The 27,598-nt window shown below is 39.9% G+C and overlaps 1 long non-coding RNA gene across 3 annotated transcripts; it reads right to left on the reverse strand.

The window, feature by feature from the left end:
- Window positions 1-25,749, reverse strand: LOC116737985. 3 transcript variants are annotated; one of them, XR_004343410.1, is made up of 4 exons: window positions 25,232-25,749; window positions 4,551-4,693; window positions 3,939-4,051; window positions 1-308 (listed from the first exon to the last, which is right to left on the reverse strand). It is a non-coding gene; the product is annotated as an uncharacterized LOC116737985 (long non-coding RNA). The 3 variants fall into 3 exon arrangements; XR_004343411.1 differs by lacking the exon at window positions 25,232-25,749 and adding an exon at window positions 5,641-5,772; XR_004343412.1 differs by lacking the exon at window positions 1-308 and adding an exon at window positions 1,553-1,736.
- Between the last annotated feature and the right edge of the window lie 1,849 nt (window positions 25,750-27,598).

A 27,598-nucleotide genomic window follows, 5' to 3' on the forward strand; every position in this document is an offset into this window, starting at 1 on the left:
ACAGAAAATTCACTATGTACCAGCAACAGCGGTGTTTTAATGCAAGTCAGTGCCATATTTGCTCATTTGTGAGAAGCAGGACAGCAGAATGATGAAGAGTAGATTCTGAAGCCAGACTAGAGACCAAAGGGTTATGAGAACAAGGAGGTCTTCCCACCTGGGCAGATTCTTACAGGGCAAGAAGGGGTCTGGACTTTATGCAAGTGAAAAACCTTCAGATTCTGTGGCCATCTCACAGAGGTCATACCACAACATGGTGTCCCATGCTCTGGTTACACTGGGAATCCTGGTTGGGGTCATATCTAGGGCTGAAAAAGACCAAGGCAGACATACATATTATTTTTTAAATGCATACAACAAGAATGGAGAAAAAATAATTTTCAAAGCATCGGAGAAAAAAAATCCTTAAAATACTTTCAAAATACTGATAAAAATACTTATAATACTTTTTATAGAATAATGATAAAAGTGGCATCTTGGGAGCCATCCAAACCTCACTGAGGGTCAGCATTAGGATAGCTGTGTGATGCAGGGCAAATCACTTTAACCCTTCTGTGAGCCCTATCTGTTGGGAATAAATAATAGCACTTCCCACACAATGAAATGTTAACTGAGATAATGATTGTTTGGCACTGAGTCCCTGGTATATGGTGCTGTTATTAGAGATGATTGATATAGGTGGACAAGAAAATCAAAATAGTTCCTTTCCGGTAGTTCCTTTTTTGGTTTTGGGTACATAATTTGAACCCATTGAAATCCTTGTTTCATAATACATGCCTACCAGTGGTTGTAGAACACATAAAAAATGGACTTCTGTGTTGGGATTGGATGCTTGGAGACCATCTGGTTTCAACAATTCAGAATAATTCTAGGATTGAAAGAAAGCAACCGGGGTGCCTGGGTCGCTCAGTCAGTTAAACATCCAACTTTCGCCCAGGTCTTGATCTCGCCGTTCGTGACCTCAGGCCCCACATCGGGCTCTGTGCTGACAGCTCAGAGCCTCGAGCCTGCTTCAGATTCTCCCTCTCTTTCTGCCCCTCCCCTGCTCACACTCTGTCTCTCTCAAAATTAAGTAAACATTTAAAAAAATTTTCTTGGGGCACCTGGGTGGCTCAGTCAGTTAAATGTCCGGCTCCAGCTCAGGTCATGATCTCACGGTCCGTGAGTTCAAGCCCTGCATCGGGCTCTGTGCTGACAGCTCAGAGCCTGGAGCCTGCTTCAGATTCTGTGTCTCCCTCTCTCTGACCCTCCTCTGTTCATGCTCTGTCTCTTCCTCTCAAAAATAAATAAAAACGTTAAAAAAAATTTTTTTTTAAATTTTTTCTTAAATAAAAGAAAACATACTCCTGCACCTGTATACCCATACCCACATATGTACATACCCTCTCAAAAATAAATAAAAACGTTAAAATTTTTTTTAAATTTTTTCTTAAATAAAACATACTCCTGCACCTGTATACCCATACCCACATATGTACATACCACACTTGTGCGCACACACCCACACTTGTACATCATACTTGTACACACCCACACACCATGTACGCCCTTACACTTGCACACACACACACACACACACACACACACACATAAGTGTAAGCCCTTTCCAACTGGTCAATGACTCATACCAACCTGCTGTCATCCTCAAGAACATCCCAATCTTGTCCCAGTTATGCAGGTGTAGGAACTTCAAGATTTTGAAGGTTGTGTCAGATCTTATGGGAGTGGGCTCTGACCTATGAGGGAGGGCGTATTGTGACTCTCCTTAGAGGAGCACAGTGGTCAAACTGGAAGGAGGGATGGGCCCTCTGCTCGGACAAATGGCTAAGTACTTTCCGAAGAACAAGTAAGTAAAAGATGTACATTTTGCATTTGTCTATTAGTTCTTAAAAAAGAACTTTTTTTCTCTTCTCTTTTTTCTAATTAATTTACCTCCACAGTTATTTCTTTACTCCTTTCTTAAGAATTTATTGCTTTTCTAAAATTCTAAGTGATGTATTCAGTTGATTAAATTCTCTTTGTCTTGGCTAACAGAAGCATTTAAAGCTATGAGTTTATATCTGAAAACATAGCTTTGTCCATATACCTTAGTGTTGATATGTTGTGTTTTCTTGCTTATTCTTTTTCTAAAGATTCTGGTATTGTAATTTTCATTTCTGTATGACTCTAGTGCTGTTTAGAATCATTTTTCCCCCTCTTATGATTTCCAAGTGGCTGGGTTTTCTTGTGTGTGTGTGTGTTAAATATTTATTGGTTACAATGTGGCTACAGAATATAGTTAAGTATAATTTCTGCTTTTTGGAATTCATTAAGGTTTCTTATGTGCAATTTGTATGAATATTTGTAGCTGATGTGCATTTCACAAGCCATGATCTAGCTTTGGTAAAACAAAATGTAACTTTATTTTTCTGTTACAAAACTTGTCCTCTTTTTTGAGGCCTATTATTCCTAATGGCCATTAAAAAAATAAAACCCACCAGCCACCCACAAATATTAGCCACTTCCAGGCAAACTCTGGCATTCCTGTTTTTTCAGGATTTTCCATCAATTAGGGATTTCTCCTTCCCACATCTAAGTAAGGGGAACCCTTGTTGCCTTCCAGGAAGGTCATCCGAATGTTTTGAGGCCATTTCCTGCCCGCTGTGACATCCCTTGAGATAGATGGTCTTCTATCTCCCAGGCCTGTCACCTGCCACAGCTATGCAGAACATAGATTTGTGGCCTGTCTCCCTCACTTCCCGCTTTGGGCACATGCCCTACTGGCCGAGACCTCATGGCCACTTCCACTCTGCCGACCCCCTCCCAGCCACGTTTGTGAAACCTCGCATACTCAGGTCCTCAGGTCCTCAGGTCCTCTGGTCCTGATACCATCTTGACACCTCTCCAGGTGCCTGCCTGTCCTCCCAGAGAATCTCCACTTTGGGACCTCACATCCCTAACTAGGGGAGGGATATCCTTTCAGGGGAGCTCTGACCCAGGGGGCAAGGGAGGGGACAAAGGACCGTGGCCCTTCTCAAGACACCCACGCAGCATCTGATTCTCCGCATCCCCAACTTCTATCTGAGGCGGCAGGACGCGAATCTCCAGGTCTCGGCTGCGCTTTGGTGCCACCTGGTGGTGGTTGGACAGCCCAGGCGTTACCCCTGCCTAGGGTCCTGGTGCTGTTGCTGGGGATCCTCCACGCTGCGGTGACTCCCCAATGAGCTACTCTTTCCAGAATCCGCCTGGTTAGATGGCGCCTGCTTTGTTGGGTAATCTGGGGATACTGGGCAACTAGAATACCAAGACAACAGCTTCTGCTCTGCGGTTTCCAAAAATAAGTTAGGCTGTGTTTTCACTGCCCGGCCGTCCCTCTATCCCCACCCTACCAACAAGAAATAATAACTTTAATTCCCACCTCAGCCCTTAGAGAATAGAAAATAGTCACCAGGAAGACAGCGAAATTTACAGGATGGTGCAGGTGGGTTTCTGTCAGGTTTTACTCATTATCCCTCCACATGAGTTATGAGCGCTTGAAAGGTGGTAATAACCCCTCTCTGTAAATGTCTCATGCCCCCTTCCCTGACACGTGGGGGACCCAGCACACTGAATGCTGTGGTCAGACAGGGCAGGAACCTAGGCGGCAGCAGAGGAGGGAGAGAGACCCAATCCCAAACCACCTCCTGACACCTTCTGAACCAGGACACCAAAGCAAAGGGAAGGAGGTGGGAGACGGGAATAGATTCCCTGTTTTCTGAAAGTAGAATGTTCCTATAATCCCTTTCCTAAACGGAAATGGCATAAAGCAAAACAACAATGACCAGTTCCTAAAGGTGAAAATCAGCTTCAGATTTCCCTCCACTAGCAAAAGTCCTTCCACTAGCAAAAAGTGCTGATGTGGGTCTTTTGTAAAAGTGAAATAAAGCAAACTTTCAGATTGGAGAAGGGGACACCTGTACCTGAAGGAAGTGGAAAGACCCCACATGAGCCAGGCATTCAGAGTAGCCAACAGGAGACACAGTTGGAGGGGGTTCCCTGAATCACGGTGACCAGCATTCTCCTGCAGAATTGCCTGTAAGAATATAGGCACACTTAAATTTTTGCTTAAATTTTGTTTTGTCTGACATTAAATGTACTAGCCTTCTTTATATTCACATTCTAATGCTTTTTTTTCTTTCTTTTTTTCTTTCTTCTTTTATGTCAGCACAGAGCCTGATATGGGGCTGGAACCCACTGACTATGAGATCGTGACCTGAGATAGAGTCGGAAGCTTAACCGACTGAGCCACCCAGGTGCCTCTACAGTCCCATTTTAAAACAATACTCTTTGTTGTGGAAAAATATAGACATTTCGGGAAAATAAATTTTATATATTTTTTCTATCTTTCCATCTATCTAAGCATACAGAGATTACTAGTTTCCTAGGGCCGCTGTAACAAATTACCACAAACTGGATGGCGTAAAACAACAGAGATTTATTCCCTCGTAGTTATGGTGAGCAAAAAGTCTGAAATTAAGGTGTCGGGAGGACTATATTCCCTTCACAGGCTCTAGGAGAGATTCATTTCTTACCCCTTCCAGCTTCTGATGGCTTTAGACATTCCTTGGCTTGTGGCTTCTTTTATCTCTGTTTTCACGTGGCCATGGCCTTCTCTATAGTTTGCGTCTTCTCCTCTTCTGCCTCTTATAAGGACACCGGTTGTTGGATTTAGGACCTATGAGGATAATCCAGGATGATCTCATCACAAGATCATTAATTTAATTACTTTTACATCCACAAAAATCTTCTTTCCAAATAAGGTCATATTACAAATTCAGATATTAGGATGTAGATATACATACATACACACCACATCTTTATGCATTCTTTTCAGGTGTTGGTTATATGCATAAATAAAACTTTTTAAACTAAATTTAGGGGCACCTGGGTGGCTCAGTCGGTTAAGCGGCCGACTTCGGCTCATGTCATGATCTCGCGGTCTGTGAGTTCTAGCCCCGCGCTGGGCTCTGTGCTGACAGCTCAAAGCCTGGAGCCTGCTTCAGATTCTGTGTCTTCCTCTCTCTGACCCTCCCCTGTTCATGCTCTGTCTCTCCCTGTCTCAAAAATAAATAAACGTTAAAAAAAATTTTTTTAAATAAATAAATAAAATAAAATAAATTTAATTCACAGGCTCTACACAGTTTATATTCAATATTTCTGTAGCAAATTTCTCAATCTTTAAATATTGATCCAAAACACGTTTGTAATGGCTGCATCATAGGCCATCTTAAATGTGCTATGTTTTATTTAACCATTCAGTTAATATTGAGCACTCAATTTTTGGTACTATAGATAAATGCTATAGTCAACAGCCTCGCAAAAATCTAGCTTCTAAAGGTATGTAATGGACAGCTTGTTTTCACCACTCTGTATCCATCGTCCCTTCTGATAAACTACCCCAATTTTTCCTGTGGAACTAACCCTTCCTTATGGGCTATGGGTTTGGTGAAGCCATCAGTGAATACGGTGGTTCTACACTTTTCTAGATTAAAAAATAGACACAAAACCTGACCTAGGCTAATTTTATACTCTCTCCATGGCAACTAAATCTTAAGCAAAATGATAAGACTCAAAACAGCTGTAGCTGATTCATCCTGTAGCTGATTCATTTCTTTCTGTTACCTGGTTCGGAAAGCAATCCGAGAGCCACCTGGGGCTTCTATCCTCTTTGGACGTTTTTCGGATTTCTCTATCAGGGCTGTGAATCGAATAAAAAAAAATTTGTTTTCTGTTTTATTTTGTCTGAATGAATTTCTGGTTTTTGCAAAGATCCCTAACATATATAAGGTGAACACTTGGTTCATTTTTGTCTTTTTTGCTTTCTATAAAAAACATTTAGTAATATAAATTTTCTGAGCAGAGTTCAATTGGTGTCTAAAGTCATGTTCTCCCTGGTATTATTTCATGCATGGATTTATATTTCTTCTTTGAACTGAGCTATTTAAAAATGTGGTTTAAGAATTTCCTGTGGTTTTTTAGAAAATTATTTTATTGCTTTATGTTTCATTTTGTTACATTATGTTAAGAGAATTTTGGAGATTTATACAGATCATTATGTGCATGATGAATTTTTATAAATGTTCTTTAGGTCATTAAAAAATAGGTATTGTCTATTTGTGGATACGAAACATCCTTTCTCTCTCTCTCCACACACACACACACACACACACACAGTCACCCACAAATGTTATAACTAATAACTGACTTCAGCAAAGTTGCAGGATACAAAATCAACACATAAAAACCAGTTGCATTTCAATTTACTAGCAATGAACAGTCCAAAAAGAAAATTAAGAAAACAGTTCCATTTGAAATATCATCAAAAATGGGGTGCCTGGGGCTTTTGGTTTCTGCTCAGGTCATGATCTCACGATTCATGAGTTTGGGCCCCACACTGGGCTCTGTGATGGCAGTGCAGAGCCTGCTTGGGATTCTGTGTCTCCCTCTCTCTCTGCCCCTCTCCCACGCATGTTGTCTCTGTCTCTCTCTCTCAAAAATAAATAAACTTTAAAATAATAAAATAAAATATCATCAAAAAGGAAAAATGTTCAGGAATAAAGTCATCTAAGGAGACACAAGACTTATATACTAAAAACTATAAAACACTGCTAAAAGAAATTCAAGAAGACCTAAGTAAATGTAAAAATATCCCATGTTCATGGATTGGAAATATACAAATTCAATGCAATCCCTATCAAAATCCCAATGGCAATTTTTTGGTCTTTTTTTTTTCCAGAAATGTTAAAGCTCATCCTAAAATTCACATGAAATTTCAAAGGGCCCTGAATAGTCAAAACAATCTTGGAGAAAAAAAGAACAAAGTTAAAGGACTCACAATTCCCAATTTCAAAATCTTACTACAAAGCTACAGTCACTAAAACGGTGTAGTACTGGCATTAGGATAGACATATAGACCAATGAAATAAAATCAAAAGCCCAGAAATAAATCTTCACATCTCTGGTCAATAAATTTTTGACAATAAGGAAAAGGCCGATTTGCTCAGCAAAGTATTTTTAAGAAAATAGGATATCCACAGGCAAAAACAAAACAAAACAAGTTGGACTGTTACCTCATACCATACACAAATTAATTTAAAATAGATCAAAAACTTAAATTTAAGAGCATAAACACGATGATCATTTTAGAACACTTCTATCACCCCTAAACAGTTCCCTCATGCCTATGCCTAATTGATTTGCTCTATTATTTTCGTCTTTCTAGAAATTTTATACAAACAAAATCATACAAAACATAGTTATTTGTGTCTAGCTACTTTCATGAAGTTCACCTATGCTGTAGCATGGATTAGCACTTTGTTCCTGATTTTCATTGCTGAGGAATATTCCATTGTGATTTCTCATGATTATAATGGGATTACGGGTTTTGGAGAGGAAGACCACAGAGTAAACTGACATTCCTATCACATCACATCAAGGGTACATGGTATCAACATGATTCATCACTGTTGATGTTGATCTTGATTTCCAGGCTGAGGTAGTTTTTGTCATGTTTCTCCACTTTCTTATGCCTTTACATACGATACAATTTGAAAGAATTCGCTATGCACAGTCCACACATAAGCGGTGGGGAGTTATGCTCCCCAACTTGAGGTAAAGCATACAATGGAGCATAAACACTCCTTTCAGGTATCTACATAAGTTATCTGGAATCTGTGTGGGAGATTTGTCTATTCTCCATTTATTCTTTTATTTATTTATAGCATGTGGACTCATGGATAATTACTTTATACTATAGGTTATAATCCAATACTATTTGGTTTTATTGCTCAATTTGTCCTGCTTTGGCTGCTGGGATCACCTTCAGTTGCCTCCCATGTCTTTCTGACATATTCCTATCATTTTAGGTATTTTCATTTTTTAAGTACTTTTTTTTTTTTTTTAACTTTCAGGCACTACAGGACGCTCCAGGCTATTTCTCACACCTGATTTTATTTTTTTTTAAGTCTTTTTTTTTTTAATATATGAAATTTATTGTCACATTGGTTTCCATACAACACCCAGTGCTCATCCCAAAAGGTGCCCTCCTCAATACCCATCACCCACCCTCCCCTCCCTCCCACCCCCCATCAACCCTCAGTTTGTTCTCAGTTTTTAAGAGTCTCTTATGCTTTGGCTCTCTCCCACTCTAACCTCTTTTTTTTTTTTTCCTTCCCCTGCCCCATGGGTTCCTGTTAAGTTTCTCAGGATCCACATAAGAGTGAAACCATATGGTATCTGTCTTTCTCTGTATGGCTTATTTCACTTAGCATCACACTCTCCAGTTCCATCCACGTTGCTACAAAAGGCCATATTTCATTCTTTCTCATTGCCACGTAGTATTCCATTGTGTATATAAACCACAATTTCTTTATCCATTCATCAGTTGATGGACATTTAGGCTCTTTCCATAATTTGGCTATTGTTGAGAGTGCTGCTATGAACATTGGGGTACAAGTGCCCCTATGCATCAGTACTCCTGTATCCCTTGGATAAATTCCTAGCAGTGCTACTGCTGGGTCATAGGGTAGGTCTATTTTTAATTTTCTGAGGAACCTCACACTGCTTTCCAGAGCGGCTGCACCAGTTTGCATTCCCACCAACAGTGCAAGAGGGTTCCTGTTTCTCCACATCCTCTCCAGCATCTATAGTCTCCTGATTTGTTCATTTTGGCCACTCTGACTGGCGTGACACACCTGATTTTAGAATCACCCATTTTTCCAAGAAGCCCTGGCTCTTTTATTAGAGAATGGTATGAGAAACCAAGATCTGGGCACTGCGTATGCTCATTGCTACTGGGGTGTTTGCTTCTTGACCCTCTCAGAGGGCAGAGCTTGGAAATACATCTGTATGTACACACTGTGTACGATTATTTGCCTCTTGGGGCTCCTGTGTGGCTCAGTTGGTTGAGTGTCTGACTCTTGATTTCAGCTCAGGTCATGATCCCAGGGTCATAGGATCGAGCCCCGCATTGGGCTTTGTGCTGAATGTGGAGCCTGCTTAAGATTCTCTCTCTTTCCCTGCCCGGTCCTTTAAGACTTTGGGTTTTGAATACCAGCCACGTGCCAAAGAAAAAAACGCGAGAGAGTTGTGGTACAGTGTGGACTGACTACCCTCGATATTCTGTGAGGGCTTCCTGAACAGCAAAGGGTGTGAGATCCCCAGTCCAGAGTTGGGAGATTGGGGTGGTGCCATTTCCCCCCAACACCAACACAGGGGGACTTCAGAGAGCAACACAGTGGCCCCAATGGAGGCAGGACCCGTTTACACCAAACCCCACCCCTGTGTACCTGGAAAATGCTTATTTACTGGGGTAAGACTGACTCTGAGCCAACACAGGGAGCCTCTCCAGGACAGACAGCACCCCACATGCACCAAGCATACTGAAAATCAAGTGCTTCAAAACGTCACCTGCAGTTCTGGTGAAAATAGGACCAGACCTGCTTTTTTTTTTCTTTTTTTTCTTTCTTCTTTGTTTTTCTTTTGGAATCAGGCTCATAGTTTCTTTCTTTTTTTTTTTTTTTTAATTTCCTTTTATCTTTTTTTTTTTGGATCAGATTTTTTTATCCTTTTCCTTTCTTTTTTCTTTTTTTTTTTCTTTCTTTTTCTTTGGAATCAGACTTACAATTTTTTGATTCTGTTTTTTGTTGTTGTTCCTTTTCCTTTTCTCTTTTTTGGGGGAATCAGGCTTTCCCCCACTGCCCATTTTTTCCAGGCTTACTTCAACAAACAAATCAAAGCACACCTAGTTAAAGGTCCAAACACTCCCCACTGGAAGCAAGGAGGAGCTCTGCAGAGGACTAACTAGCAACAAAAAGTGGCCAAGATGCAACAGCAGAGTGCACATAGCATATACCAGAAACACTTTCTGAAGTGCCAAGCCCTGGACAGTGTATGACCCCTTTTAAATACAGCACTAATCTCAGGTTCAGGAAACATAACAAGCATTTAAAACACACAAAAGAAGGATGCCTGGGTGGCTCAGTCAGTTAAGCATCTGACTTCGGCCCAGGTCACGATCTCATGGCTCGGGAGTTCAAGACCTGCATGGGGCTCTGTGCTCACAGCTCAGAGCCTGGAGCCTGCTTTAGGTTCTGTGTCTCCCTCTCTCTCTGCCCCTATCCCACTCACACTCTGTTTCTTTCTGCCTCTCAAAAATTAATAAACATAAAAAAATTTTTTTTTAAACACACAAAAGACAGAAACTTAGCCAAAATGACAAGATGGAGGAACTGTCCCTAAAAGAAAGGTCAAGAGGAAATCACAGCCAGGGACTTGCTCAAAACAGACATAAGCAACATATCTGAACAAGAATTTAGAATAACAGTCATAAGACTACTACCCGGGCTTGAAAAAAGCATAGAGGACACCAGAGAAACCCTTGCTGCAGAGATCAAAGACCTAAAAACTAATCAGACTGAAATAAAAAATACTGTAACTGAGAGGCAAAACTGAGTGGACACAGTCACAATAAGGATTGAAGAAGCAGAGGAGAGACTAGGTGATACAGAAGATAAAATTATGGAAAATAATGAAGCTGAAAAAAAGAGAAAAAGGAAATTATTAGATCACAAGGGGGAGAATTAGAGAACTTAGTGATTCCATAAAGCAAAACAATATTCATATCATAGGAGTCCCAGAAGAAGAGCTGGAAAAAGGGGGAGAAGATTTATTTGAACAAATTATAGCTGAGAACTTCCTTAATCTGGGGAAGGAAACAGGCATTCAAGCCCAAGAGGCACAGAGAACTCCCGAAAAATGAAAAAACAGGTCAACACCATGACATATCATAGGGAAGCTTGGAAAATACAAAGATGAAGAGAGAATTCTGAAAGGAGCTAGGGACAAAAGATCCATAACCTACAAGGGTAGACACATAAGGTTAGCAGCAGGCCTGTCCACTGAAACCTAGCAGGCCAGAAAGGAGTGGCAGGAAATATTCACTGTGCTGAATGGGCAAAATATGCAGCCAAGCATTCTTTATCCAGTAGGACTGTCATTCAGAATAGGAGAGATAAAGAGTTTCCCAGACAAACAAGAATGAAAGGAGTTGGTGATCACTAAACTCGCCCTGAAAGAAATTTTAAGGGGGACACTGAGTGGAGGAAAAAAAAAAAAAAGAAAAGAAGACCAAAGCAACCGACTAGAAAGGACCAGAGAACATCACCAGAAACACCAACTCTACAGGTAACACAATGGCACTAAATTCATATCTTTCAAAAATCACTCTGAAAAAGACACAAGGTATCAGAATGGATAAAAAAAATAAGATCCATCTACATGCTGCCTACAAGAGATTCATTTTAGACCTAAAGACACCTGCAGATTGAAAGTGAGGGGATGGAGAACCATCTATCATGCCAATGGATGGCAAAATAAAGCCAGAATAGCCACGCTTATATCAGACAAACTAGATTTGAAAACAAAGCCTAGGACTCCTAGGTGGCTCAGTCAGTTAAGCGTCCAACTCTTAGTTTTGGCTCAGGTCATGATCTCACAGTTCGTGAGTTCGAGCCCTGCGTCAGGCTCTGTGCTGATGGCATGGAGCCTGCTTGGGATTCTCGCTGTCTCTGCCCCACCCCCACTCACACACGTGCTCTCTCTAAATAAATAAACATTAAAAAAATAAATAAAGACTAACATGGGATGAAGAAAAGCATCATCTCACAATTAAGGGGTCTATCCATCAAGATCTAACAATTATAAATATTTATGCCCCCAATTTAGAAGCACCCAAATATATAAACCAATTAATAATAAACATAAAGAAACTAATTGATAATAATACCATAATAGTAGGGGACTTTAATACCCTACTTACAACAATGGACAGATCATCTAAGCAGAAAATCAACAAGGAAACGATGGCTTTGGGTTTTTGTTGCTGTTGTTGTTTTTAATTTTTTAATGTTTATTTTTTAGAGAGACAGAGTGTGAGCAGGGGAGGGACAGAGAGAGAGGGAGACACAGAATCAGAAGCAGGCTCCAAGCTCTAAGCTGTCAGCATAGAGCCCAATGTGGGGCTCGAACCCACGAGCCATGAGATCATGACCTGAGCTGCAGTCTGATGCCTAACTGACTGAGCCACCCAGACACCCTATGGAAACAATGGCTTTGAATGACACACTGGACCAGAAGGACTTAACAGATATATTCAGAACATTATGTCCTAAAGCAGCAGAATACACATTCTTCTCAAGTACACATGGACCATTCTCCAGAATAGATCACATATTGGGTCACAAATCAGCCTTCAACAGATACAAAAAGATCAAGATCATACCATGCATATTTTCAGATTACAACACTATGAAACTTGAAATCAACCACAAGAAAAACTTTGGAAAGCCCTCAAATACATGGAGGCTAAAGAACATCCTACTAAGGAATGAATGGGTTAACCATGAAATTAAAGAAGAAATAAAAAAAACACATGGAAGCAAATGAAAATGAAAACACAACAGTCCAAACCCTTTGGGATGCAGCAAAGACAGTCCTAAGAGGAAAATACACTGTAATGCAGGCCAATCTCAAGAATCAAGAAAGGTCCCAAATACACAACCTAACCCTACACCTAAAGGAGCTAGAATAGAACCAGCAAATAAAGCCTCAAGCCAGCAGAAGAAGGGAAATAATAAAGATCAGAGCAGAAGAAAGCAATATACAAACAAACAAAAAACCCACAGTAGAACAGATTAAAACAAAAATGCTGGCTCTTTGGAAGAATAAACAAAATTGATAACCCCCTACCAGACTTATCAAAAAGAAAAGAGAGAAGACCCAAATAGGTAAAATCACGAATGAAGGAGGAGTGAGTGATCACAACCAACACCACAGAAATACAATTAAAAGAGGATACCATGAAAAATTATATGCCAACAAACTGGGCAATCTGGAAGAAGCTGACAAATTCCTAGAAACTCATGCACAACCAAAATTGAAACAGGAAGAAATAGAAAATCTGAACAGACCCAAAACCAGCAAAGAAATTGAATCAGTTATCAAAATCTCCCCAAAAACAAGAGTCCTGGGCCAGAGAGCTTCCCAGGGGAATTCTACCAAACATTTAAGGAATAGTTAATACTTATTCTTCTCAAACTGTTCCAAAAAATAGAAATGGGAGGAAAGCTTCCAAACTCATTCTACGAAGCCGGCATTACCTTCATTCCAAAACCAAAACCCCACTAAGGAGGAGAATTACAGGCCAATATCCCTGATGAAGCTGGATGCAAAAATTCTCAACAAGATACTAGCAAATTGAATTCACAATATATTAAAATAATTATTCACTATGATCAACTGGGATTTATTCCTGGGCTGCAGGGCTGGTTCAATATTTGCAAATCAATCAGTGTGATACACCACATCAGTAAAAGGATAAGAACCACATGATCCCCTCAATAGATACAGAAAAAGCATGTGACAAAATGCAGCAACATTTCTTGATAAAAACCCTCAAGAAAGTAGGCATAGAAGGAACACACCTCTGTGGGAAATAAGTTTAAGAATTCTGTATGCTTACACCAATGGGTTAACAAGGCTTAGGGCGGAAAGCTGCCACAGGGTGAAAGCTCTCAAGGCCAGTCATTAAGACAAAACATAGAGGCGGAAAGCCACCATCAGGTGAAAGCACCCAAGGTTAGTTAGTCACTAAGTAAAACAAGGCTTACGGTGGGAAGATGCCTCCACAGGATGAAAGTGTCCCAGGACAGTTGGAGGTGGAAAGCCACTATGGGGCGAAAGTGCCCAAGGTTAGTTAATGAAAAGTGCCTTGTTAACCTTAAGGCAGCATGCTCCAGCAATCTTAAACTTTGGAGATAACACCTACTTGGCTGTATCACCCACAGAGAAACACTGTCCTTCCAACATCTGGCTCCAATATATCATTTTTCTTTAATCTCAACTTCTAATGCCACTTGCCCACCAAACCCTTTGCTTCTTACACACACAAATTAATGGTCACTATCTTATTGTTTTCTTCTGCATGTTCACCACATATGTAAAACCTTGAGAGGGGCACCTGGGTGGCTCAGGCAGTTAAGTGTCCGACTTCGGTTCAGGTCATAATCTTGCAGTCCGTGAGTTCGAGCCCCACATTGGGCTCTGTGCTGACAGCTCAGAGCCTGGAACCTGTGTCAGATTCTGTGTCTCCCTCTTTCTCTGCCCCTCCTCTGCTCATTCTCTCTCTCTCTCTCTCTCTCTCTCTCTCTCTCTCCCTCTCTCTCTCTCAAAAATAAATAAGCAAAAGGGGCGCCTGGGTGGCGCAGTCGGTTAAGCGTCCGACTTCAGCCAGGTCACGATCTCGCGGTCCGGGAGTTCGAGCCCCGCGTCAGGCTCTGGGCTGATGGCTCAGAGCCTGGAGCCTGTTTCCGATTCTGTGTCTCCCTCTCTCTCTGCCCCTCCCCCGTTCATGCTCTGTCTCTCTCTGTCCCAAAAATAAATAAACGTTGAAAAAAAAAAATTTAAAAAAAAAAAATAAAATAAATAAATAAATAAATAAATAAGCAAAAAAAATTTTTTTAAACCTTGAGAGCTCAATAAGCTGTTCAGGGGTCTTGTCTCCTCCTGGACATTAGCCTCTCTTGTATTCAATTCCGCATCCACTCTCTTGCTGGACAAGAGAGAACTCCAGACTCAAAGTCTGCAACACACCTCAACATCATAAAGGCCATATATGAAAGACCCACAGCTAATATCATCCTCAATAGGGAAAAACTGAGAGCTTTCCCCCTAAGGTCACATATAAAACAGGGATGTCCACTCTTACCATTGCTGTTCAACATAGTACTAGAAGTCCTAGCCTCCACAATCAAACAACAAAGAAATAAAAGACATCCAAATTGGCAAGGAAGAAGTCAAACTTTCACTCTTAACAGACGACATGATGCTCTGCTGGAAAACATGAATGACTCCACCAAAAAACTTCTAGAACTGATACATGAATTTAGCAAAGTCAGAGGATATAAAATCAACATACAGAAATCAGCTGCATTTCTCTACACCAATAATAAGCAGCAGAAAGAGAAATCAAGGAATTGATCCCATTTACAATTGCACCAAAAACCATAAGATACCTAGGAATAAACCTAATCAAAGAGGTAAAGGATTGTTTGCTGAAAACTAAAGAAAGCTTATGAGAGAAATTAAAGACACAAAGAAATGGAAAAGCACGGATTGGAAGAACAAATATTGTTAAAATGTCTATAATATCCAAAGAAATGTACACATTCAATGCAATCCCTATCAAAATAACACCAGCATTCTTTACAGACCTAGAACAAACAATTCTAAAAAGTGTATGGAACCACAAAAGACCCCAAATAACCAAAGTAATGTTGAAAAAGAAAACCAAAGCTGGAGGCATCACAATCCCAGACTTCAAGCTGTAGTACATAGCTGTAATCATCAAGACAATAGGATAATGGCACAAAAACAGACAGACACATAAATTGATGGAACAGAATAGAGAACCCAGAGATGGATGCACAAATGTATGGCCACCTATCTTTGACAAAACAGGAAAGAAGATCCATGGAAAAAAGACCATCACTTCAGCAAATGGTGCTGGGAAAACTGGACACCGACATGCAGAAGAATGAAACTGGACCACTTTCTTACACCACACACAAAAGTAAATTCAAAATGGATGAAAGACCTAAATGTGAGGCAGGAAACCATCAAATTCCTAGAGGAGAACACAGGAAGCAACCTCTTTGACCTCAGCTGCAGCAACTTCTTACTAGACATGTTTCTGGAGGCAAGGGAAACAAAAGCAAAAATGAACTGTTGGGACCTCATCAAGATAAAAAAGCTTCTATATAGCAAAAGAAACAATCAACAAAACTAAAAAGCAACCGATGGGATGGCCGAAGATATTTGCAAATGACAGCTGGATAAAGGGTTAGTATTCAAAATCTATAAAGAACTTATCAAACTCAACACCCAAAAAATAATCCAGTGAAGAAATGAGCAGAAAACATGAATAGACACTTTTCCGAAGACATCCAGATGGCTAACAGACATGAAAAGATGCACAACATCACTCATCAATCAGAGAAACACAAATCAAAACCACAAGATACCACCTCACACCTGTCAGAATGGCTAAAATGAACAACTCAGGAAACAACAGATGTTGGCAAGGATGCAGAAAAAAAGGGAACACTTTCACATTGTCGGTGGGAACGCAAACTGGTATAGCTATTCTGGAAAACAGTATGGAGGTTCCTCAAAAAAGTAAAAATAGAACTACCCTTCAACTCAGCAACTGCACTACTAGGTTTTTATCCAAAGAATACAAAAATGCTCATTCAAAGGCGCACATGCACCCCAATACTTATAGCAGCACTATCAACAATAGCCAAATTATGGAAAGAGCCCAAATGTCCACCGACTGATGAATGGATAAAGATGATGTCGTATGTATACACAATGGAATGAATATTACTCAGTGGTGAAAAAGAATGAAATCTTGCCATTTGCAACAACACGGATGTAACTAGAGTGTATTATGCTGAGCAAAATAAGTGAGTCAGAGAAAGGCAAATATCATATGATTTCACTCATATGTGGAATTTAAGAACCAAAACAGATGAACATAGGGTAAGGGAAGGAAAAATAAGACAAAAACAGAAAGAGAGGCAAACCATAAGAGACTCTTAAATACAGAGAACAGACAGAGGGTTGCTGGAGGGGAGGTGGGTGGGAGATGCACTAATGTGATGGACATTAAGGAAGGTACTTGTTGGGATGAGCACTATGCAATAATGAATCACTGGGTTAACTAACTTGAATTAAAAAAAAAAAAAAAGATTCTCTCTCTCCCTCTGCCCCCCTCTCCCACAGGCTCACTCTTTAAACTAAATATATATATATATATATTTTTTTTTTCTCTTTATCCCATTGGATCTATATTTAGCTAAATGAGTTCATACTGATGTCGGCAATGTTAATCCATCATCACATGGTTTATTATTCTAGCCTCCTCCCTGCACTTTTTCATCTATAAATTTGCACTCCAACAGCAAGTATCACCTATGGACATGACGACTCAGTTGATTACTAATTCAGCAGTCTCTTTTATTTTTTTTTTTAAGATTTTATTTTTAAGCAACATAGGGCTTGAACTCACAACCCCAAGATCAAGAGTTGTATGCTCTACCAACTGAGCCAGCCAGGCACTCCTCTTGAGAAGTTTCCAGCAAATAAACTCCTTTATCTTCAAACTACCAAGTTGTTAGAGTCCTGCTTTGCTGCTATTGTTATCTGCAAAGTAAAATGTCAAGGCTTTCTTTTGGTCAAACAGCTTCCTTAATGTTAAAATCTGCTATTTTACCTTGTTTGAACATCTTGTGGAAGTACAGGATAAAGCAATTCCAAAGTATCTTGTATATCACATAGTTTACTTTGGTTGGAATATGCAAAAGGTCTAGTCTGTTTATTGCCAACAATCCTCGATGCTCTTTTTTTTTTTAATTTTTTCAATATTTATTTTTTCATATTTTAATTATTTGTTTTTAATTATTTTTTCATTTACATTCAAGTTAGTTAGCCTATAGTGCGACAATGATTTCAGGATTAGACTCCTTAATGCCCCTTACCCGTTTATAGCCCATCCCCCCCTCCCACAATCCCTCCAGCAACCCTCTGTTCTGTATATTTGTTTCTTACGTTTTGCCCCCCTCCCTGTTTTTATATTATTTTTGCTTCCCTTTCCTTATATTCATCTGTTCTGTATCTTAAATTCCTCATACAAGTGAAGTCATATGATATTTGTCTTTCTCTAATTTTGCTTAGCATAATACCCTCTAGTTCCATCCACTTAATTGCAAATGGCAAGATTTCATTCTTTTTGATTATCAAGTAATACTCCATTGTATATATATATATATATATATATATATATATATATATATATATACCACATCTTCTTCATCCATTCATCTGTCGATGGACATTTGGGTTCCTTCCATACTTTGGCTATGGTCAGTAGTGCTGCTATAAACATTGGGGTGCATGTGTCCCTTTGAAACAGTACACCTGTATCCCTTGGAGAGATACCTAATAGTGCAGTTGCTGAGTTGAAGGGTAGTTCTATTTTTACTTTTTTGAGGAACCTCCGTACTGCTTTCCAGAGTGGCTGCACCAGTTTGCATTCCCACCAGCAGTGCAAAAGAGATCCTCTCTCTGCATCCTTACCAACATCTGTAGTTGCCCAAGTTGTTAATGTTAGCCATTCTGACAGGGGTGAGGTGGTTGTCTCATCATGGGTTTGATTTGTATTTCCCTGATGTTGAGTGATGTTGAGCATTTTTTCATGTGTTGGTTGGCCATCTGGATGTCTTCTTTAGAGAAGTGTCTATTCATGTATTTCGCCCATGTCTTCACTGGATTATTTGTGTTTTGGGTGTTGAATTTGATAAGTTCTTTATGGGTTTTGGATTCTAACCCTTTATCTGATATGTCATTTGCAAATATCTTCTCCCATTTCGTCAGTTGCCTTTTAGCTTTGCTGATTGTTTCCTTTGCCATGCAGAAGCTTTTATTTTGATGAGGTCCCAATAGTTCTTTTTTTTTAATGTTTATTTATTTTTGAGAGAGAGACAGAGTGCAAGCAGGGCAGGGGTAGAGAGAGAGGGAGACACAGAATCTGAGGCAGTTTCGAGGCTCTAAGTGTCAGCACAGAGCCCGACATGGGGCTCGAACCCACAAACCGTGAGATCTTGACCTGAGCCAAAATCGGACGCTTAACCTACTAAGCCACCCAGGCATCCCCCAATAGTTCATTTTTGCTTTTGTTTCCCTTGCCTCCAGAGACACGTTGAGTAAGAAGTTGCAGCAGCCGAGGTCAAAGAGGTTTTTCCCTGCTTTCTCCTCGAGGATTTTGATGGCATTTACATTTAGGACTTTCATGCATTTTGAGTTTATTTTCGTGTATGGTGTAAGAAAGTGGTCCAGGTTCATTTTGCTGCATGTTGCTGTCCAGTTTTCCCAGCACCATTTGCTGAAGAGACTGTCTTTATTCCATTGGATATTCTTTCCTGCTTTGTCAAAGATTAGTTGGCCATATGTTTGTGGGTCCATTTCTGGGTTCTCTATTCTGTTCCATTGATCTGAGTGTCTGTTTTTGTGCCAGTACCATACTGTCTTGATGATTACAGCTTCATAATACTGCTTGAAGTCTGGGATTGTAATGCCTCCAGCTTTGGTTTTCTTTTTCAAGATAGCTTTGGCTATTCAGGGTCTTTTCTGGTTCCATACAAATTTTAGGATTGTTTGTTCTAGCTCTGTGAAGAATGCTTGTGTTATTTTGATAGAGATTGCTTATTTTTTTAATGTTTATTTATTTTTGAGATTGAAAGAGAGAGAAAGAGAGAGAGAGACAAAGAAAGAGAGAATGAGTGGTGGAGGAGCAGAGAGAGGGAGACACAGAATCTAAAGTAGGCTCCAGCCTCTGAGCTGTTAGCACCAAGCCTGATGCAGGGCTCAAACTCACAGATTGTGAAATCATAATGACCTGAGCGGAAGTCAGACGCTTAATCAATTGAGCCACCCAGGCAACCCTCCCCCTTTTTTTAATGTACGATGCTCTTATTTTTAAAAAAAGTATGCTCGCTTGTACACATTCAAGTGTCTGAGGTACAGCATACAGAAGTAGCACATTTAATAATATCATTAACCTTTATATACACAGCAGACTTTAATTATAAAAACTGTTTCTAGTAACATATTTTATAGAAGGAAATTTGTATCTTCATCAAATGTCAAAAATCCCTCATCTTCTACCACTAAAAATAGTTGGCAGTCTAGAGCAGTAATTTTGTCAAGCTTTCTGTTTAAATTTTTTGTCTCAAAAGTAGAAGGAATTAACTATATTCTTGAAATATTTTTATAAAGACTATTGTTTTGCAATTTGATTAGTAACAACAGAATGAGTTTAGGAGGTCTCATATTTCTCTGAAACTTTCTTGTTTTATTCATAGTCTATACTCTTTGTTACATTTGGGTCAAAGTTGTTTCAGCATGGATGTTCTTTACGTAAGTTTAGAGATTTCCTTTGTGAAATTTTAGGGTGGCGAACTTGATGTTCTCCTTGCATGTCATCCTTGCAAGATGTGAAGAATTCCCAAAGGGGACTTTTTGCTGAAAGACTCAAATCTAAATAAAATTAAATAGCAAAAATTAAATTAAATTTAAATTCTTAAATATTTAAATTTAAATTCTTAAATATTTAAATTCTTAAATATTAGTTTGTTTAATGTTATGAAGGTTAAAATGCCAAGCAAGTCGACAAAGATTAAAATTCTGATATAATCTTTCTCTATTTGTCCTGGTACATTTACGTATTCCTTTAAGAGCCTATTTTATTTATTTTTGAATAGCCTATTTTATTTATTTATTTTGAATAGTGTACCAAAAGGTACACTATGTGTAGATTATCTTCCCCTCACCATCCTCTGTAGTTAACTAGTTTTATAATTAATCAGGGATTACAGTATTTAATATGTACAACCTAAGTACATATATTTTATTCCCCCTTTTTACTGTGAAAAAAGTAACATAGTATATACTCTTTTCCTGTTCTTCACCTTGCCTTTTTCATTCAATTTTTCACATCAGTGTGTACAGAAATTTTCATTCACTTTTATGGCTGCATATTATACATTGATGTAGATATACCACAGTGTATTTAACCAGGTCCCTCTTTCAAAAGCAAAAACAAACAAACAAACAAACCAATCCAAGTAGGATTACACCCACAACTATATGGTCAATTAATCTTCGACAAAGCAGGAAAGAATATCCAATGTGAAAAAGACAGTCTCTTCAACAAATGGTGTTAGGAAAACTGGACAGCAATGTGCAAAAGAATAAAAGTGGACCACTTTCTTACACCATACAGAGAAAAAATTCAAAATGGATGAAAGACCTAATATGAGACTTGGAACCATAAAAATCCTAGAAGAGAACACAGGTAGTAACCTCTTTGACAAAGGCCATAGCAACTTTTTTCTAGATGTCTCCTGAGGCAAGGGGAAAACAAAAGCAAAAATAAACTACTAGGATTACATCAAACTAAAAAGCTTCTACACAGCAAAGGAAACAATCAACAAAACTAAAAGGCAGCCTACAGAATGGGAGAAGACACTTGCAAATGACATATCTGATAAAGGATTAGTGTCCACAATCTACAAAGAACTTCTAAAACTCAACACCCAAAAAACAAATAATCCAATTAAAAACTGGACAGAAGACGTGAACAGACATTTCTCTAAAGAGGACATATAGATGGCCAACAGACACATGAAAAGATGCTCAACATCATTCATCATCAGGGAGATGCAACTCAAAACCACAATGAGCTATCAGCTCACACCAGTAAGAATGGCTAAATTCAACAACACAAGAAACAACAGGTGTTGTTGAGGATGTGAAGAAAAAGGATGTCGTTCTCTGTTCATAGGGATGCAAACTCGTGCAGCCACTGTGGAAAATGGCACAGAAGTTCCTCAAAAAGTAAAAAATAGAATTACCCGGTGATCCAGGAATCTCACTACTGGGTATTTACCCAAAAGATACAAAAACACTAATTCAAAGGGATATATGCACCCCTACGTTTATAAACGCATTATCACAATAGCCAACATATGAAAGCAGCCCAAATGTCCATTGATTGATGAATGGATAAAGAAGATGTGGTATATATACACAATGGAATGAATCTTGCCATTTGCAAGAACATGGATGGAGCTAGAGAGTATAATGCTAAGCCAAATAAGTCAGAGAAAGGCAAATAACATATGATTTCACTCATATGTGAAATTTAAGAAACAAAACAAATGAGCAAAGAGAAGAGAGAGAGAGAGAGAGAGAGAGAGAGAGAGAGACAAATCAAGAAACAGACTCTAAATTATAGAAGACAAACTGATGGTTACCAGAGAGGAGGGGAGTGGGGGGCTGGCTGAAATAGGTGATGGGGATCATGGAGTGCACTTGTGACGAGCACCTGGTGATGTATGAAAGTGTTGAATTACTATATTGTACACCGAAACTAATATGACACTGTATGTTAACTAACTGGAATTAAAATAAAAATTTTAAAAACCAAATGAAAAACAAAAAATAAAATAGATAAGACTACATCAAACTGAAAGTTTCTACACAGCAAAGGAAATCATCAACAAAATGAAAACTCAACCTACTGAATGAGAGAAAATAGTTGCAAATCATATATCTGATAAGGGGTGAATATCCAAAATATCTGAAGCACTCATAACCCAACAGCAAAAACACCCAAAAAAACAAAACAACAACAAAACAATCTGATTAAAAAATGGGCAGGGAATCTGAATAGACATTTTTCTAAAGAAGACATATAGATGGCCAACAGGTACAAGAAAAGATGCTCTGTATCATTAATCATCAGGGAAATGCAAATCAAAACCACAATGAGTTATCATCTCACACCCGTTAGAATTGCTAAACTCAAAAGACAAGAAATAACAAGTGTTAATAAGAAGAGGATGTGGAGGGGCGCCTGGGTGGCACAGTCGGTTAAGCGTCCGACTTCAGCCAGGTCACGATCTTGCGGTCCGTGAGTTCGAGCCCCGCATCGGGCTCTGGGCTGATGGCTCAGAGCCTGGAGCCTGTTTCCGATTCTGTGTCTCCCTCTCTCTCTGCCCCTCCCCCGTTCATGCTCTGTCTCTCTCTGTCCCAAAAATAAATAAACGTTGAAAAAAAAATTAAAAAAAAAAAAATAAGAAGAGGATGTGGAAAAAAGAAAACCCTGTGCACTGTTAATGGGAATGTAAACTGGTGTAGGCACTATGGAAAACAGTACAGGGGTTCATAAAAAAATTAAAAATAGAACCACCATATGGTCCAACAATTCGATTTCTGGGTATTTATCTAAAGAAAACAAAAACACTAACTTGAAAAGATACATGTACCCCCCTGTTCACTGCAACATTATTTACAATAGCCAAGATATGGTAACAACCTAAACATCCATAGATGAATGAATGGATAAATATTCAACCATTAAAAAATAATGAAATCTTGCCATGTGAAACAACATGGATGGACCTCAAGGACCTTATGCTAAGTGAAATAAGTCAGAACATAAATACAGTATGATCTCTCTTACATGTGAAATCTAAAAAAACAAAAACAAAAACAAAAACTAGAAACAAAAACAAACGTGTAGATACAGAGAACAGACGGTGATTATAAGAGATGGAGGGTGGGAGAAATGGGTGAATTGTTTTTTTGTTTTTTTTTTTTTAGTTTAAGTAAACTGAACAAAAATTTTATTAAAAAATTCCTAAGTCCAGGCCTATGAGACACAGGCATCAGTGTTTTTGTAGTTCCCTGGTGACCAATGTGCAAACAAATTTGGGAACCGTTGCACTATTTAAAAAAAAAATTTTTTTTGTTAATGTTTTTATTTTCGAGAGAGAGAGAGAGACAGAGACAGAATGCTAGTGCAGGAGGGGTAGAGAGAGAGGGATACACAGAATCTGAAGCAGGTTCCAGGCTCTAAGCTGTCAGCACAGAGCCTATTATGGGGCTTGAACTCACAAACTGTGAGATCACGACCTGAGATGAAGTCAGAGACTTAACTGACTGAGCCACCCAGGACCACTGTGCTATTACTAAGGGAATTCTATGGGTGGTATTGCCCATTTAAATATTATTCACAAACTGCTGAAATATTGCTTGAAATAAGATTGGCGGAGCAGGGGGGGTGGGGAGTGGGAGGAGGCAGAAAATCATCTTCCTCAGAAAAGAATTTTCCAGGCTCTCTCCCAGTCCAGGTAAACCACTCCGTCCCTGTGGACTGTTGCCAAACAGGTCCTTCTGGAAGCAGCTAGGTTTAGAAGAGGCTAGGTCTGAAAATATCTGGAAGTCTCAAAGTATTATTACCTGTGGGAGAGTCTGCATTGTGTGAATGGAGGCCTCAATGCTTGTATTCCCCATGAAAGATTTATTTGAGGATCCATACTCAGCGACAGCCTGAAGGAAGGTAGCAAGCACAAAGCAGTTTACTAAGGACAGAACACTGTCAAGAAGGGACAGTGAGCAGACCCAGAGGTAGCAACTGCACCAGGATTAGGGTTGTCTTTTCTTTTTATGTTTGCATAGGTTATGGGTCATAGCTAGGTCAGTCTCTAACTGAGGTCGTTTCCAACCATCTAAGGGACTCCTCCTGCCAATTAGGAGGACGAGTTTTGGGCCCTACAAGGTTCCTGCTGGAACTGTCCTGTCCATCTCCTCCCACAGGGGCAGGGTTAAAATCACAGTGTAAATACATTACAATGACACTATAGGTTACTCTGGGGCAGAGGCTGAAGAGGAGAGGGCATGTTCTGCACCTGTGGCTCTTGATCTGTTAGCCTTGGTGTCTTGGCGGCCACAAGGCCAGGATGTTGAAGGGTCTTGGGAGCCACAAAGTCAGGATGTTGTGGCCCCAGGCTTCTAATGTGTACCCTATTTATCACCATCCTTGCCTCCGATACATGTCTAACTAACTGTCTACTCTATCAGTACCATTTAAAACAGGCATCCCAGTTTTGTTTTGTTTTTGTTTTTTTCTATTAAGTACCCATAGCTTTCTAAAACTTTGAGTAAATTAAGTTCGGAGAGATCAAAAGTTCCCCATAATGGCCATTGGTGTTTTTTTTTTTTTCTTTTTTAGTTTATTTATCTTTGAGAGAGAGCAGGGGAGGGGCATAGAGAGAGGGGCAGAGAATACCAAGCAGGCTCATCGCTTAACCGACTGAGCCACCCAGGCACCGGTGCTCTAAATTACTTTTGGTTAAGTCAATCCACTTAGTTTATAAATGTGCATGCAGAAGGACCATAGTTTTTAAACACAAAACCAGTCAGAGTCCCACTAAGGGCAAGGAAGGGAGCAGCACTCTCAGAGCATTTTGATGACTGCAATCCCATTACTAGGTTTTTCTCTGGTGCAAAGGGAAAAACTCCTAAACATCACAGTTTCATCAGTAGCAGCTTGGTTCCAGAAGGAATCAGAGTAAAGACCGTCACAGTTCCAATAGGAACAATCCAGTCCCCAAAAGAAGTCCGACCAAAGGTCAAAGGAGCACTTTCAAAGTAAAAACAAAACAAACAACAAGGGCATAAAACAGATCCTAATAAAGCCTGGAGAGTGCAAACACAAAGCGCAGAGCCCCAAATCCAGGAGGAAACTTACCGCAAACTCTAGGGTCAGCGAGAAAGCAGTGAGCCCAATTGGCTCTGTGGGTGCTGTCGGGTTTGTTCACCAGCCTCCGAGTTGCTGGGGATCTCTTCGCACCCCACTTCTGATCACCAAGTAAGTTAACCTTACAAAACAAAACTGCCAGCTATTTTAACAGCAAAAATGGATTTATTGGGGGATAGCAGAGAATCGCAAGCCACAGCACACACTCTCCCGACAAACTATAGGTAACTCCCTTCAACGAGAGGAATGTTCCTTTACAGAGGAAAGGGGAAGCTCGGCTGTTATAAACAGAAAGTCCATTGGTGGAAACTGGGAGTTCAAAGTATAGTGGCTTTTCATTGGCTGCATTGTTGCAGTCTCTCATTGGCTGGGCTGTTGCCAGGGGAGGAGAAAGGCCTTCCTTCTTGCTGGGATAGGAGTGGCCATGTGCAAGGTCCTTCTCTTCCCCTGGGTCTGTAATTGACAAGTCATAGGACCTGACAGCTCACCTTGAGGGCTTCCCAACTGCATTCTAAAGATTTCCTTTTATTACTTTTCACAGAGCATACTCTAATCTCTGCCATTATTACAGGAAGAACTCTTAAAAAGGTTAATCATAGGTACTGGAGAACCAACATACCCAGAAGAGAAAAACATGGTTTTAGTGTTATACAATAAGAGTAAAAGTAATTGCAACAAATTCTACAATTTTCTGGATTCTAATTCAAATTGAAGTTTACAGATTTTCCCTTAACTTCCTTCAATTCATACCTGGTCTCTTTAACACTGGAAATCTTGGCTCCTAACAACATTAGCATAGTTACTTTTTTTTGGTCCTAATTTACATCAAACAGTTTCAAAATAATACTGTGCATTTTAACAAGAAATATACTAAATGATGTTTAAAGTTTCTTTGAAGTTTCATTTGTTGTTAGAGTATGTTCCATAGTGACATACAGTCTGAACTGCACTTTTTTAAAATGTTTTATTTATTTTTGAGAGACAGAGCACGAGTGTGGGGAAGGGCAGAGAGAGAGGAGACACAGAATCCAAAGCAGGCTCCATGCTCTGAGCTGTCAGCATAGAGCCTGACCTGGAGCTTGAACCCACAAACCATGAGATCATGACTTGAGCTGAAGTCAGACGCTCAACCGATTGAGCCACCCAGGAGCCCCTGAACTGCACATTTAAAAAAAATTTTTTTTTCAGGTTTATTTACTCATTTTGAGGGAGGGGGTTGGGACAGAGAGTGAGGGAGAGAGAGAGAATCCCCGAGCTGCCAGCACAGAGCCCAACTCAGGGCTGGATCTCAGGAGCCATGAGATCAGGAGCTGAAATCAAGAGTCAGACACTTAATGGACTGAGCCACCCAGGCGCCCCTGAACTGCATGTTTTACAAAAAGGTTGTAGTAAAGGCACCCATAGTGACCAGTAGAAACCTTCCCCCCAAATTGTTTTAGTGTTGGCATGATATAGCCCACACAACACAAGGAAGCAAAATTTGTTTTTCCAGGAGCCTTGCTGTCTATCATCAGAGAGAGAACAGCCCTGTGAAGGCTTGGGCTGAATTATCAGAGGTTGCTTACCACTCTTGCCAAACTCTGAAGTCTTGTTAAGGAGATTTGTACCTGTCTCCCAACCTTCTCATCTTCCCTCTCTCCTTGAAAAAAATCAGAAAGCGGGTATTCTGAAGTATGGGTCTCGAAGTACACATTTAGGTGATTGTGTAAACTTGAAGTGTAGCTGAGGCACAGGGGTGCAAGGGCACCTGGCTGCAGGGGTCCCAAACCAGGTTTGGCCATTTGCTGCTGACAAAATCCAAAGGCAGAGAAACGGGTGGTGGTCAAACCAGAAATAAATTTATTTCAGTGAGGCCAACACTTGGGAAGACAGCAGACTAAGCCCTCGAGGACTGTCTCCAAAGTACCAAAAATACTTCAAGACTTATATAAGGAAAACGTGGGACAAAGGTCTGTGGGTGCGTGCAGATAGGCTGTGACCTTCAAACCAACCATTGTCTTGAGGTCAATCACATGGGGTGTGGCTGGCAGCTGGGCAGTCCCTATTGCCTGAGGGGGATAGGTTTTAGGTCTTCTGCCGGAGTTAAAAGATAAGCTAGAAAAAATTTAATCAGTTAGAAAGTTTGAAGTCAAAATGGAGGTAAGTGCTGTCCTCTCTCCGAAGCTGGGAGTAGGTGCAATTGACTGTTAGGAAAAGTGTAACGTGAGTGGGTGCAGAAATCGGTGTAACACAGACCTGTAAGACCAGGAGGAGTCAGACATCTCAGAGGACGGGAAACTGGCTGGTGCACAGAGTTGTTGAGTCTAGGAAGGGAGAAGAGGTTTTTACCATACTCCGAGAAGCACTGTGGTGCCCCCA

The sequence above is a fragment of the Lynx canadensis genome, chromosome A3, assembly GCF_007474595.2.
Source record: "Lynx canadensis isolate LIC74 chromosome A3, mLynCan4.pri.v2, whole genome shotgun sequence".
Lineage (NCBI taxonomy): Eukaryota > Metazoa > Chordata > Mammalia > Carnivora > Felidae > Lynx > Lynx canadensis.